This window comes from Xenopus laevis, chromosome 5S (genome assembly GCF_017654675.1).
Source record: "Xenopus laevis strain J_2021 chromosome 5S, Xenopus_laevis_v10.1, whole genome shotgun sequence".
Classification (NCBI taxonomy): Eukaryota; Metazoa; Chordata; class Amphibia; order Anura; family Pipidae; genus Xenopus; species Xenopus laevis.
In genome coordinates, this window is record NC_054380.1 from 60,153,055 (window position 1) to 60,167,196 (window position 14,142).

A 14,142-nucleotide genomic window follows, 5' to 3' on the forward strand; every position below is an offset into this window, starting at 1 on the left:
ATAACTCCCTTCTGAGGTAACCCCTTCAGAGCCAAAGATTCAAATGGCGTAACTAGAGAGGTTTGCAACTCTTTGCGGAATGGGTATATAAAATGTCTAATTTGAAAATATCTATACCATGGTAAAGTAAAAGTCGGAAAACGCTCTGTTACTTGGGTATAAGACAAGATGTCCTTTGATTGGTGGTCTAACATGTCGTGTACTGTGAATGGGTTGCTCTGAGCTTCCGATGTATCTAATGGCAATGCCATGGTAGGCTCAAAAAGTGGATTATTCAGAATGGGCATCAAAGGGGAAAATTTGGAGCTAAGTGTATATTTAATTCTGGTTTTCTTCCATACATCTAAAGAAAGGGCTGATGCCTTATGTCGGATTTATGCTCCTATAGTCCTCCAGGGATATAAGATTCTCAGCCACGATGAGTAAGTCCCTCTTGGATTTAAATAAATACTTACTCAAATCGAGCCTGGCCCCGAAGTTCCCCCTGGGCCTGACTTGAACCAAACAGATTCTCTCAGGAAATTAACCAGACAGCTTTATTTGAGGTATACATTAATACAGAGTATTACAATACAGAGTATTAAATAATAGCTCACACGCCCTGAAAGCTCGTGAGGACGTTGGGGGACAATAAGCAATACAACAGATGACTATTTAACCATTTCTTCTTCCATGGGGCTGATCCAGAGGCATCCAATCATCATTCTTGTTTTAGCATAACTGTGTCACTATTTCCATCTTAGGGACAGACTCACAGTCTCAGTACAATAGCCAAATAAGGTACAACTACTGTGTCAGCAGAGTATCCAGAATGGTATCTATGCTGTAGTTTCTGAGACGATGTGTCTTGCTTGGCCTTGCACTATACTTGTGACATGAGACAACAGATGTATTCCTTGTTCTGTGCAAACATTCTACATTCTAATAACAGAATGGCCTTTAACCTTGAAGTGTAGAGTCTAACACAGCTGTTCTGTGGCAGTGTCCTATTCTATAATCTTTTGTTCTTTGATAATAACCATTTATGGCTTAAATCTAAAACTCTGATATCTACACCTTAAGCATCTGTATCCTAGGAAAGGCCACCATGGACTGGGACCAGAACCATGCACTAGGATGGTATGGTAAAAACTGAGCTGCTTCCATCTGAGCCCATATGGTCTTAGGCAGTCTATCTGACCAGGCTATAATCTGCCGCAATTGAGCCGCCTCATAATACTGCTGTAGAGCTGGCACCCCCAGACCTCATTGAGATGTAGGAGACATTAGCGTTGTCTTATGTATTCTATGTGGTTTATTTCCCCAAATAAAGGACAGCAGCGCCGATTGCATCTCTTTATGAAAACTAACTGGTACAGGGACCGGGAGAGTTTCGTACAAATATGACAGCTTTGGAAGGACATTCATTTTAATGGCAGCTATCCTTCCAAACCACGAAAAAGGTTTGGTATCCCATTTGTTTAAAGAGGCCTTAATTTTTTTTCGCTAACGGAGTGTAATTCGTGGCATATAAATCCTCATAACAGGGGGTGAGTTTAACACCTAAATAGGAAATACTATCTGTTTTCCAATTATATTTATATCTGGTTTGGAGGGTGGCTATCACATCCTGTGTCAAAAGAAGCGGCATAGCCTCAGTTTTAGAAACATTCACTTTATATCCGGAAAATAAGCCATAGAGCTCCAATTTATTATGCAAATGATACAATGAGGTGCTTGGGTAGGTAATGGTTAAAATAACATCATCTGCATATAATGCTATTTTATGATGTGTTGCTCCAACTGTAATTCCCATTATTTCTTGATCGTTCCTAATACTGGCCGCCAGAGGCTCTATGCTAAGCGCATATAATAGTGGAGAAAGCGGGCATCCCTGCCTTGTGCCATTGGAAATCTTAATAGGTTTGTTCGATTGGCCAGGCAACTTAAGAAATGTACTGGGAGTGCTATATAGGGCCTTCAAAGCTGTCAAATATGGGCCATTGAGATCTTGATGTCCAAGAAGTTGGAACATAAATGACCAGTCTAGACGATCGAAAGCTTTTTCGGCGTCTAGACTGAGAATCAAGGCCTTCTGTTTTCTCTTCTGTATTAAATCTATAGTGTCTATGATCCTTCTCGTATTATCGCCCGCCTGTCTTCCTAGTATAAAACCTACCTGATCTGAATGAATCAATTTTGGCATAAGTGGTGCTAACCGATTAGCCAATATTTTGGCAAAAAGCTTTAAGTCAGAATTTAGTAGCGCAATCGGCCTGTAATTGGAACAATATGTAGGATCCTTGCCCTCTTTCGGTATCAACGTAAGATAAGAAGTGAGATCAGAAGAGGGAATGGGAGCACCTTTAAGAAAATCATTAAACAATCTACATAGATAGGGGGTTAGAATATGCTGATAATGCTTATAATACTTATAGGTATAGCCATCAGGGCCTGGTGTTTTGCCATTTGGCAAGTTCTTCAAAGTAGATGTTATCTCTTCTATGCTAATCTCCTTATTTAACTTTTGTAAGTCATCCTCTTGGAATTTAGGTAGGTTAGCCTGGGCAAGGAAATCATCCAAATGTCCTGAATGCAAAGTTAGGTCGGTCTTTAAATTATATAGAGAAGAGTAGTAAGCATGGAACTGCCTGGCTATATCCTCCGGATTGTAAAGCAACTGCCCCTGATCATTATGGATTGCTTTAATGGTCATTAAGTTTCCTGGCAAGCAATGTATGTTCTCCAAGTACAGAAAATAAAGTGCTAGAATCCTCAAAAATTCATTGAGGAGGGGGATTTAACAGAAAGAATAAAATATAGTATAGTATTTTTTTTAAAAAAAAATTTTTGTTTTTTGTTTTTTTAAAAAAATTGTTAACACCCACCGTGATTCTTAACAGTGATAATAGTGTTCTTTTATTTAACTTAGAAGAAGAGAGCCCAAAAATGTGAAAATTGTGAAATTATAAATGAAAAATAACAAAAAAGAATAAAAAATAAAAATAAAAAATAAAAAATAAAAATAAAAAAATATAAAATTAAAAAATTAAAAAGAGTGAAAAAAGTGAATAGTTCAGTGAATTAATAGATACCAACGATTTCTCTCCAAGTGATAGTGAATGCAGTATTATTCGTTACTTAAAACACATTCAATTGTGCAGTAGGTGAATATTAATGTGATTAAAGAATATTTAGTGTGGGTTCAACTTCCCCTTAGATTTTTCTCGTTTAAGATCCACACTCTATGGATTAGAGGAAAAGTAACATAGAATACTTTGCCACAATTCCGGTACAACCGGTTGTGCAGCTCACTCACCAAATGTGAGTTAAGGGAGAGCGTCTGATAGGTCCTGTTCGCGCTGTTTCCACTCTTTTTCTACTATCCAAGTTGTTGTAAGAGGGATAAAAATAGAGAGGGGCATGTGCAGGGATCACTTTAAAACAGTTTAATAGAGTAAAAATACACTCACAAACACGATCGGTAAAACTGCAAAAGGATTGGTAAAAGTCCCGCGAAAGTCGCTGTGTCTCCTTGGCGTCCCTCGGAAGATACAGACGTCTCTCTGGATCGGGTACTCCTGCAAAAGGTTAGCGTGGTCCTTTTCGCTTACGCGTTTCGCCTGGCTGGCTTCTTCCTGAGCGATGACGTCCACATACTTTCTTGCCCCTTTATTCTCTGTGCGCTCTCAACCAAACTTACAACAACTTTATTTACAAGTGTTCCAGTGCATTTAGGCACTGTTCTTTATACAGCTAGTGCGTATCATAACTTCAAAAAAATCCTGCCCTATTGTTTCTACACCCAGAAGGGATTTAGTGCACCTATTTATACATATAAAACGATTAAACATATGTATTCAACATTTCTACAGCATTAAAAATCCATAATTTTAAAAAAAATTTTTTAAAAAACAATTTAGAAAACAATTTAAAAACTTGGACTCCAACATTAGTTTAAGCGATAATTGTCACATTCAGTGTTTGTCACACTCTTGAATATAACCTGTATGACACCGCTCTGTATTTTTTTTTTTTTTAAACTTACAATTCAAAGTATCTATTTCTGTCTTCTGATAAGACCTGAAAAAAGTAGCTATTTCCTTATCTAGAATTGTCTAAGGGAAGTGTCAATTATCATTATGAAAGTAACAGTTCCCCCAACACTATGGGGATTGAAACTGTTACTTTCGTAATGATAATTGACACTTCCCTTAGACAATTCTAGATAAGGAAATAGCTACTTTTTTCAGGTCTTATCAGAAGACAGAAATAGATACTTTGAATTGTAAGTTTAAAAAAAAAAAAAAATACAGAGCGGTGTCATACAGGTTATATTCAAGAGTGTGACAAACACTGAATGTGACAATTATCGCTTAAACTAATGTTGGAGTCCAAGTTTTTAAATTGTTTTCTAAATTGTTTTTTAAAAATTTTTTTTTTAAAATTATGGATTTTTAATGCTGTAGAAATGTTGAATACATATGTTTAATCGTTTTATATGTATAAATAGGTGCACTAAATCCCTTCTGGGTGTAGAAACAATAGGGCAGGATTTTTTTGAAGTTATGATACGCACTAGCTGTATAAAGAACAGTGCCTAAATGCACTGGAACACTTGTAAATAAAGTTGTTGTAAGTTTGGTTGAGAGCGCACAGAGAATAAAGGGGCAAGAAAGTATGTGGACGTCATCGCTCAGGAAGAAGCCAGCCAGGCGAAACGCGTAAGCGAAAAGGACCACGCTAACCTTTTGCAGGAGTACCCGATCCAGAGAGACGTCTGTATCTTCCGAGGGACGCCAAGGAGACACAGCGACTTTCGCGGGACTTTTACCAATCCTTTTGCAGTTTTACCGATCGTGTTTGTGAGTGTATTTTTACTCTATTAAACTGTTTTAAAGTGATCCCTGCACATGCCCCTCTCTATTTTTATCCCTCTTACAACAACTTGGATAGTAGAAAAAGAGTGGAAACAGCGCGAACAGGACCTATCAGACGCTCTCCCTTAACTCACATTTGGTGAGTGAGCTGCACAACCGGTTGTACCGGAATTGTGGCAAAGTATTCTATGTTACCTTTCCTCTAATCCATAGAGTGTGGATCTTAAACGAGAAAAATCTAAGGGGAAGTTGAACCCACACTAAATATTCTTTAATCACATTAATATTCACCTACTGCACAATTGAATGTGTTTTAAGTAACGAATAATACTGCATTCACTATCACTTGGAGAGAAATCGTTGGTATCTATTAATTCACTGAACTATTCACTTTTTTCACTCTTTTTAATTTTTTAATTTTATATTTTTTTATTTTTTATTTTTTATTTTTATTTTTATTTTTTATTCTTTTTTTGTTATTTTTCATTTATAATTTCACAATTTTCACATTTTTGGGCTCTCTTCTTCTAAGTTAAATAAAAGAACACTATTATCACTGTTAAGAATCACGGTGGGTGTTAACAATTTTTTTAAAAAAACAAAAAACAAAAAATTTTATTTAAAAAAATACTATACTATATTTTATTCTTTCTGTTAAATCCCCCTCCTCAATGAATTTTTGAGGATTCTAGCACTTTATTTTCTGTACTTGGAGATCGTCTCAAACAGGTGGAGGAGGACCTGCAAGTGCTGAACTGTGGGGAAACCAAAGTTTGTCCTTGGATACAACCTGATATATAAGCAATGTATGTTGTTTGTTACCTTTCTCATAGTACAATTGCCTAGACCATAATAATGTTTTCTCAACCGCTCTCTGTTTAACCCCACTAAGTTCAGTTCTGAGCGCTATTATTTGCTTAAGAAGAGCATCGGAATTGTTCCGATTGTATAACAATTCCGCTGACCTTAGTTTACCCAGAAGAGTATGTAATTGGGAATTTTGCATTTTCCGTCTAGCGGAAGTGAGGGCGATAATATGTCCAAGAATTGTGGCCTTATGTGCTTCCCAGACCATCGCTAAAGCTGGCACTGTACCATCATTTATCTGAAAAAATTCTCTCAGTGCTGTTTCTATTGATTTGGAGGCTTCCTTATCATGTAACAGAGTTTCATTCAATCTCCAATGCGGTTCTTTGCTAGGGTGCTGGGCAAAATCTAACGAAAGTCTTATCAGCGAATGGTCCGACCATGAAATAGGGAAATATCTGTAGTATAAGGAACCCTAAGACAAGATTGAGAGACCAGAAAGAAATCTATCCTGGAGTGAATTTTATGAACCGCAGAGTAATAGGTATATTGTCTACTCCTAGGGTGATCAACCCTCCAGATATCGCAAAGCAAGGAGTGGCTAAGTAGGTATCGTATATCCTTAGAAAGGACATGAGAATTAGGGTCAGGTGAGGGATGTGATCTATCCTCTAATTGTGACATAGCAGTATTAAAGTCCCCGCCCAGTATTGTATACATTGCAGTGAAGGTAGAGAGTTTCCTGAAAATTTTTTTATGAAATCGAGTCTGCCGTCTATTAGGTGCATAAACATTGACAATCAGCAAGGAAATCCCTGCAAGCGTACCCAATACCATTAGGTAATGCCCTTGCGGGTCGCTCACTGTCTGTGTCACCTGCAAGGGGCAGTCCTTGTGAATCAATATGGCCACTCCCGCTTTTTTTTATTCGTGGATGCATAATATCCAACAGGGTAATGTTTAGAATAGATTTTATGGGGTTGGGATTGAACAAAGTGGGTCTCTTGTAGCAAGGCAATATCCGCCTTCTGACTCCTAATCTCTTTGAGAGCTAACATGCGCTTAGTAATGGAATTCAGACCCCTACAATTTACAAGAGGTAAAAATAAACATATTTGAGTAGTAGGTAGGTAGCTAAAGTCTTAAAATAAACGCTAAACCCCCTTCCGGAGTATGGCCCTTCAGCCTGAAAGGTCCAGAGAATATTTATAATCGCCCTAACCTTCCCTATAGGAAGGACCTGGTGACTAAACTGATGACACATTATATCATTCAATGCTGTATAATAGTAAAACAACCGGATCAGTAAAAGTAAAAGAAACATCAAATATAGTAAGAAAGAAATAAGAGGGAAAAAAGTATAAGGGCCTAAGCAAAGTCAGTAATACTTCACCGTGTTGAAGACGCTTGAAAATGTGCGGCCCAAAACAAAATAGCTCAGAAAGTTGTTGTTCACGTGAGCCAAAAGGAGCAAATCAGGCTCCTATAGTTGGGGATGGAGTACAGGAAAACCAAGGAATACCCGCAGAAGTCTGTCGAATCGAAGTCGTTGAGTGCCGTGGAAAAAGTAAAGTCCCTTGTAAGTCCTAGCACTGTGCAGGATAACTTTGAGGAAAAAAAAACAGTACTGTATAAAGAAGGTCAAGTCCCCCTTGTCAGAGAGGTGCTGGGCTGTTGCTTGTCCGGGTTGCGGGAAGAAACCACCTTGGTCCATTGCGGAGTCCTGGAGACGCTGGTAGGGGAGTGCCGAGTAGCAGGGCTGGATGTATTCTGTTTAAGCCCCAAAGCAATCAGCAGTTTATCTCCATTCGCTGGATGTTGTATAGTGTGGGTCTGGCCGTGGTGGGTGACCACTAATTTAAATGGGTAGCCCCACCGGTATAAGATTTTATGCTCTCGCAGACATTGCGTCACCGACCGCAGATCTCTACGTTTAGCCAGAGTAATTGGTGACAAATCACTGAAGATTTGAAGCTTATGACCTCTAAACTCGGAGATAGTCTGGATCGTGCCAGGAGCTGTTCCTTACTGCCAAAATAGTGAAAACGAGCAATTGGGGGTTTCGTAGGCGGAGGTTTGGTGCCTAAGGCCCTATGCGCTCTATCCAGTAGCCAAAGAGTGTCAGGGTTGTCTGGGCATAGAGATTGAAATAAGGCCAGTAAGTATTCCTTAATATCAGGACCATTGATGTCCTCAGGGATCCCTCTGAAACGAAGATTCTGCCTGCGTGACCTGTTTTCCAGGTCTTCGCAGGTGTCTTTAAGTTGGAGCAATTCCTCCTTCAAGGTAGCATTTTCCTCTTCTGACACAGCCAATCTTTGTATGATATCGCCAGTGTATGTCTCCAATTTGTCGGTGCGTTCACCTAGGTCCACAATCCCAGCCTGTATTTCCTTAAGCGCGCTTGAGATAGTAGCCGAGATCGATTTTGTGATGCTGTCTGTGAGCTTATTCTGCATGGTCATAAGCTGATCAGTAAGAAATTGCGCCGTAACAGGTTCATCATTCTGGGCCGAGTCTGGTCTAGGGGAGCGCTGACCCCTTGGGGATTGCTGAGGGGATCATGAGTCTTCCGCTGAAGAAAATGAAGCACTGCTTGGAGAACCCTGGCTCAACTGCGTGCCCCGCACTGCGACGCCATCTTGGGCCTCTGCCTGTCGATCCGGAGCTGGTGTGCGCTGCAGGAACGGAGACATCGTAGGCAGCTGTTCCCGTTTTTTCTTCACCATCGCTCACCTGCTGGTATGTGCCCGAGCTGATGTACCAAAATCCAAGCTGATGGTAGCTATTTTCCGGGCTGTGTGGGACTTAATCACGGAGCTCCTAGTTTACGCGTGTGCCTCCATGCATGGCTAGCCACACCCCCCCGGCTTGAAGGGTATTTTAAACCCCTTTTGGTAATCTTCCTGTGGAAATTCTGCATCTTCCTGCCTACCATATGACTTTAACTTGTTCCTGGCCCTCTTTGGGTCGTGTGGGTTGTGCCGGGCCACTGTGGGGTATTGTCAACTCTGCTGTGCCGGCTGCCACCTTCTGAGCCGATAAGCTCTCTGTCCTTTTGGTCTGCTGCTCGTTCCTCCCACCATGGCCCTCTGTCATCTGTCCATGTGTATTGGGCCCCCTCTCCGATTCCCACTCCCTGGGCCTGCATGGAGAAACACAGCGGCAGCAAACATCACACCTTCCATAGCTCCCTTCCCTTGTCCTGGGTTGAGGCCATGATTTTCCAGAGCGGCCCCATACTGTTCACTTTCCCAGGGTCTCCTGCCTCTGCTGTCCTCTCTTGTGCGACTACTAGAGAGCCTGCTCCACTGCTCCCTGCTTTGACTGCACCCTTGTCTCTGGAGCCCTGCTAGCCGGCATGTCGCTTGAGGCCCTCAATGCCCTCCGGCTATCCCTGCTTCTGTCACCAAAGCTTCCTCGAGATGGACACTCCTCATCACTCTTGGCTGGGGGTCCTCTCTCTTTTCTGTCTCCCAAGCCCTGCCTGGACTCACGGACATGGGCCTGCCTGGATCCATCCTAGGCCCCTGGTCTTGCGCCTCATTTTGATTCCTGTGTGCCCCCTCTACTGTTCTGCCCCCTCTCCTCGCCGTTGTTCTGCCTGACGATGTTCCTCCTGTGTCACCTCTGCCTCCCGACAGTAGCTCCTGAAGCTCCCTCCTGAACCGGTCTCTGTCTTGTCCTACGAGTGCCTCTCGGATGCCTTCCAACACCACCTGTGCTGCCATTTCAGTCTTCAGTTCATTCAAAATGGCGCCGGATCTTTTCCTGCTCCTGCCTTTTCACTCCCCACTGCTTTCCTGCTGCCTCCACAAAACTACAACCCCCACAATCCCTTGCGCCCACACTTCCGGGTTCCCCTTCCTTGCCCAGTCATGGCCCTATCCCTCCAGTCTACTCCGGTCTTCCCAGGCCTGCTTTCTTAGGTTACAATGTACAATGAAAACTGTAAAGCTTTCAGTAAACAAAATTAAGATAATTTCAGATTTCACTAGAGATCAGTAGCTATTCCCATGTAAGCAGGAGGTTTATTTTGAGAAACATCTGGATCTTGTATTACTTCCACTTTTCTTGCACTGAGCTAAAATACAAGGTTTTGTTTATGTCCATCCGGACTCTTTACCCAGAAGATAATTCTAGAAAACACATAAAAAAGCTTTTAAATCACTAGGTAATTTCCTTGCTCTAAAATAGACTGGTATTTTTGCAGACAATAATGTACACTGACTGTGAGCATGCAATAAATTATAATGGTTGCACTAAGATAGAATAATGCTTTTGATGCCCCTTTCCACACAGTACTGTATATCAATCTAATTTAGTGTAGGTGCTGTTTTACATATTAAAATTTTATATGTTATTGTAAAATCTCAGTATGAAGCTTTAAAGCTCAAATGTAAATAAATAAATGCTGTTACGCAAATGAAAAGTTCTGAATTATGATCCTTTTTTTACAGACTCACTAATACTTGATTGTGGCTGACGGGTAAAAAAAGGTGGGGACCCCTGTCTTACAGAAACCTTTGTGTTATGGAAGGTTATGAGGTGGAAAGGAAGATTGACAGTTACATTTCAAACCATTTACAACAAACATAAAGCCTTCACAATTTAACACCCAGTCCCTGATCATATAATGATTGTATATGTATTTGTAAATATTGAAACATCTACAATATTGTATACTTCAGTATGTTTGATGAAATGTTTTCTCTAAGCCAGTGGTTACCAAACTGTATAGAGAAAGGCACCCCTGGTGGAGTGGGGCAATGGCAAGGTGCTCTTCCTGAAGGATAGTTAGAGAGGGATTTAGGGACAACACTTATTTCCTCTTTTAGATATACTTGAAAGCTGAGCTTGCAGGTCACTTAAGGTGAGATTTGCTGTTCACTTGCACATGCATATTAAACAATGTTTAATAAATTCAGAGAGAGAAAGAAAAGAACCCCTCTTCTATCAAGTGATATAAATGGTCTCCCAAACTCAGTTATCTTTCTAATTCCAAAACCAACAACCACTGGAGTTAAAAATTCAATAAAATACCAACTCTGTAACGACACCAATCCATTATAAACCTTCAATTAAGTCTAAAATCATGTGCCATTGTAACAATACATTGAATTTCTAATTATGAATCAATCAGTGCCTTCAGTTGATTGTACGAACCAATCAATTAGTAGCTAGATAAAGTGTTTGTATAAGATGATATCAAATAATCCAATAACTTATTAGTAATCAATTAATATGTTTGTGCAGTGCCAATAAATAGTAATTCAATGAACTCTCCCAATTGATTGTAGTTTATAAATAGTAAAATTAATGTGACCATATAAAAAGTGACCATATAAAAAGTATTAGGATAAATTAATTCCCATTCAGCTCAATTCATGAAACAGTAGTAAGAAAATGAAATATAGAGAGGTGGAGTTGTCCCAATAACTACTGCCTATAGTTTTTTTCTATCCCTGGACACCACAAAGTTGGAGAAGGCAGGGTAACCAGGGCTGTGGTCTCAGATTTTTAGCTAGCCCTAGGCTGTAAAAGAACTGACTTTTGCCTTTAAAAAAACAGAAATCCTCTGCCCCCTTGGAGTCCCAATGCGGGAATGCAATAGAGAAGGATAAGTTGAACTGAGCGATAGGTAAAACTGAGCGCCAACCCACTTGACCAATTCCAAATTTAAAGTAACCAAAACCTCTTTAAGCTTCAACAATGTTAAACCAATATGTTAAGCAGAAATCCGCCAATGCACATTTTGCACAGTTAGCTTTCTCAAGGCGAATGTCGGCTTCTTGGGAGATGCCTGCTTTAAATCACTTCCGTGTATAGCGCCATGCAGAGAGTCTAGTGAGAGCTACTCCGTGGTGACATCCTGCCCTCTCACGAGAGCCTCTTCAGTGTCATACTATATGTAACTCTGTCACGGAGAGCCAGAGACCAGTACAACCTAATGGTCCAGCAGGACCTATCAGATTATACTACGTCATTAAATTATTTAGCTTAGTCCTATCTAGCCCCTTATATCAGGCATGTCCAAAGTGTGGCCCGTACTGGCACGTAGTGATGTGCTGCTCTCGCATACTTCTTTACTGTACTGACACGTCTTTTACTTTTATTGCACCTTCAGCGCTAAAGAAGTATGCGAGAGCGGCGTGTCACTACGTGCCAGTACGTGTCTATTGCTAACACCTTCAGCACACAGGCAGCAGTATAGACCAAGTGGCAGATCATTTCACTAATGTGCCCAAATATTACCACTACAGCTACGCGATTCCTTGTTTAAATTAGTTATGGTGTTAATGGTTCAAAGAATGTCAGGCTAAATGGTCGGCCCACACACATTTTCACCTCACCAAATCTGGCCCTCGTTGCAAAAAGTTTGGACACCCCTGCCTTATATTATCCGCATGCTTTCCCTAGAATACAGTAGTTGTCCAATTAATTCTGCATATAAGTGAATCTTGATGAAATGTACATATTTATTTATTCATTAATAAAATACCAATTATTATTTTGCATTCTTAATTTTAATAAAATTAATTGACTTTATTGTTGATAGGCAAGCCTTTGCTCTTTTGATTTTAGAAAATTACTTAAAAAGCCTTTGGTTCTCTAGCGATTAATTGATAGCAGTTATTGCTTGGGTTAATACGGAAAAGCAGCACTTCATTCCTTGATTCTCTTTGACTCTAAGGTGCTGGGGGTTTGCGTTTTTTTAGACAGCTCTCTAACAGAACAGTTAAATTGTGAGACCGCAGTCCTCAGTGTCTTGCCTTTCTCCCCATGTGGTGTCCCAGGGCCTAGAAAAAAACGTAGGTAGTAGATTTTAGGACAGCTCCACCTCTATCCAATTTTCACTTTACAATCTTTTAACTCTTGAACTGCTAGCTATTTAATATTTTATACAAAAGTTTTTTAATAACTACACTTGATTTGTATTTAATAATTTAATTAACTTGTTAATTTTGATTATTAATTGGAATATAAGTATTAAGTTTGATGAATTCATGAATTAATTGAAAGTACTAAAGATGGATTAATTTGTGTGTTAGCAATTAATTGTGTATTTAATTTTTGCCCTTATATTAATCACTAAGCAGTTTATACATTCCACTTTATTTTAGTTATAGTAATTGGGACAAATAAAGTAAAGATAGTGTGGGGTTATTACTTTCTTCTTTTTGGTTTAATTGCATACTAGTAATTGCACCTCACACATTCTGGTGAAATAAATGATATTTAAACTAATTACAAGAACAACCTCTGTTTTTCTAATAAATAAAAAAAAAACTCATGAATTGGTACTCATTATTAAATCAAATAACCTTAAATTATTAATTAAATGAATGCTGTAAATAAATTATTTTCATGTACTCCTTTAGGGGAAATGGTGTCTAGTTTAAAAATCCAGTAGCTTTCTCATTTGAGAAGGGCTTGTTCCAAATTCCCTTTACGTATTCCCAAGTTTATTTTCTCCAATGTCCAAAATTTCAACTTTGTTGGGTCCATATTATGAGATCTTTTGAAGTGTTGTGCAACTGTAGATATAGTTTTATCTGTTTTGTTTAGATTGTAGTTCTGATGGAGCTACAATGTTGCTGTATTCTCACCTTTAACATTTGTGTTGTCATGCCTATATACTTCTTCTGGCATGGACATTCAAAACAGCAAATTACTCCCTGGATTCTGCAATTAATGTAACTATTTACCATATGTTTTTTTTCCAAATCTATTTTCAAAGGAGGAGATCTTAAGTAACTTGTTACACATATTACATTCCCTACAGGGAAGGCACCCCCAGTTTTTGATCATTTTGCACCAAGATGAAAATGACTTCTGATCAACATATATTTTAAATTAGGACTTCTCCTATGACCTATTGCTATATTTTCTTGCAAAATGGAACCCAGGGTATCATCCTCCAGAAGTATAGGCCAATGTTTATTTAAAATATCTTGTATCTGGAAACTATTTGTGTTGTAATTAGTAATAAACCATACAGTATTATTTGTCTCATGTACTTTATCTTTAGTTATCAGTAATTCTAATCTATTAGTAAATAGTGCTCTATTGTAAGCTTTTTTAACAACTTTTCCTGAATATCCTCTCTGTTTAAGTCTGATCTTGAGTTCATTGGCTTGTTCTTTAAATAGTTCCAGTGATGGGCAATTGCATTTTAACCTAAAAAATTCCCATGTGAAGACTGATTTCTTTACTAATTGTGGGTGAAAGCTTGAGTATGTTAGTAGAGAATTTGTGACTGTAGTTTTTCTAAAATTTTTAGTGACAAGTCTCCCGTCTTTGTCAATCTCAATCTCTATATCGATAGGGTAATATGTCCTTACTTTTAACCACAGTATTTTCCCAGAATCCTAGGAATAGATTTGCATATGAGGGGGCACAGGAAGTACCCATAGCGGATCCCTGTGTTTGCAGATAGAATGTACTGTCAAAGGTGAAATAGTTGAAGCATACG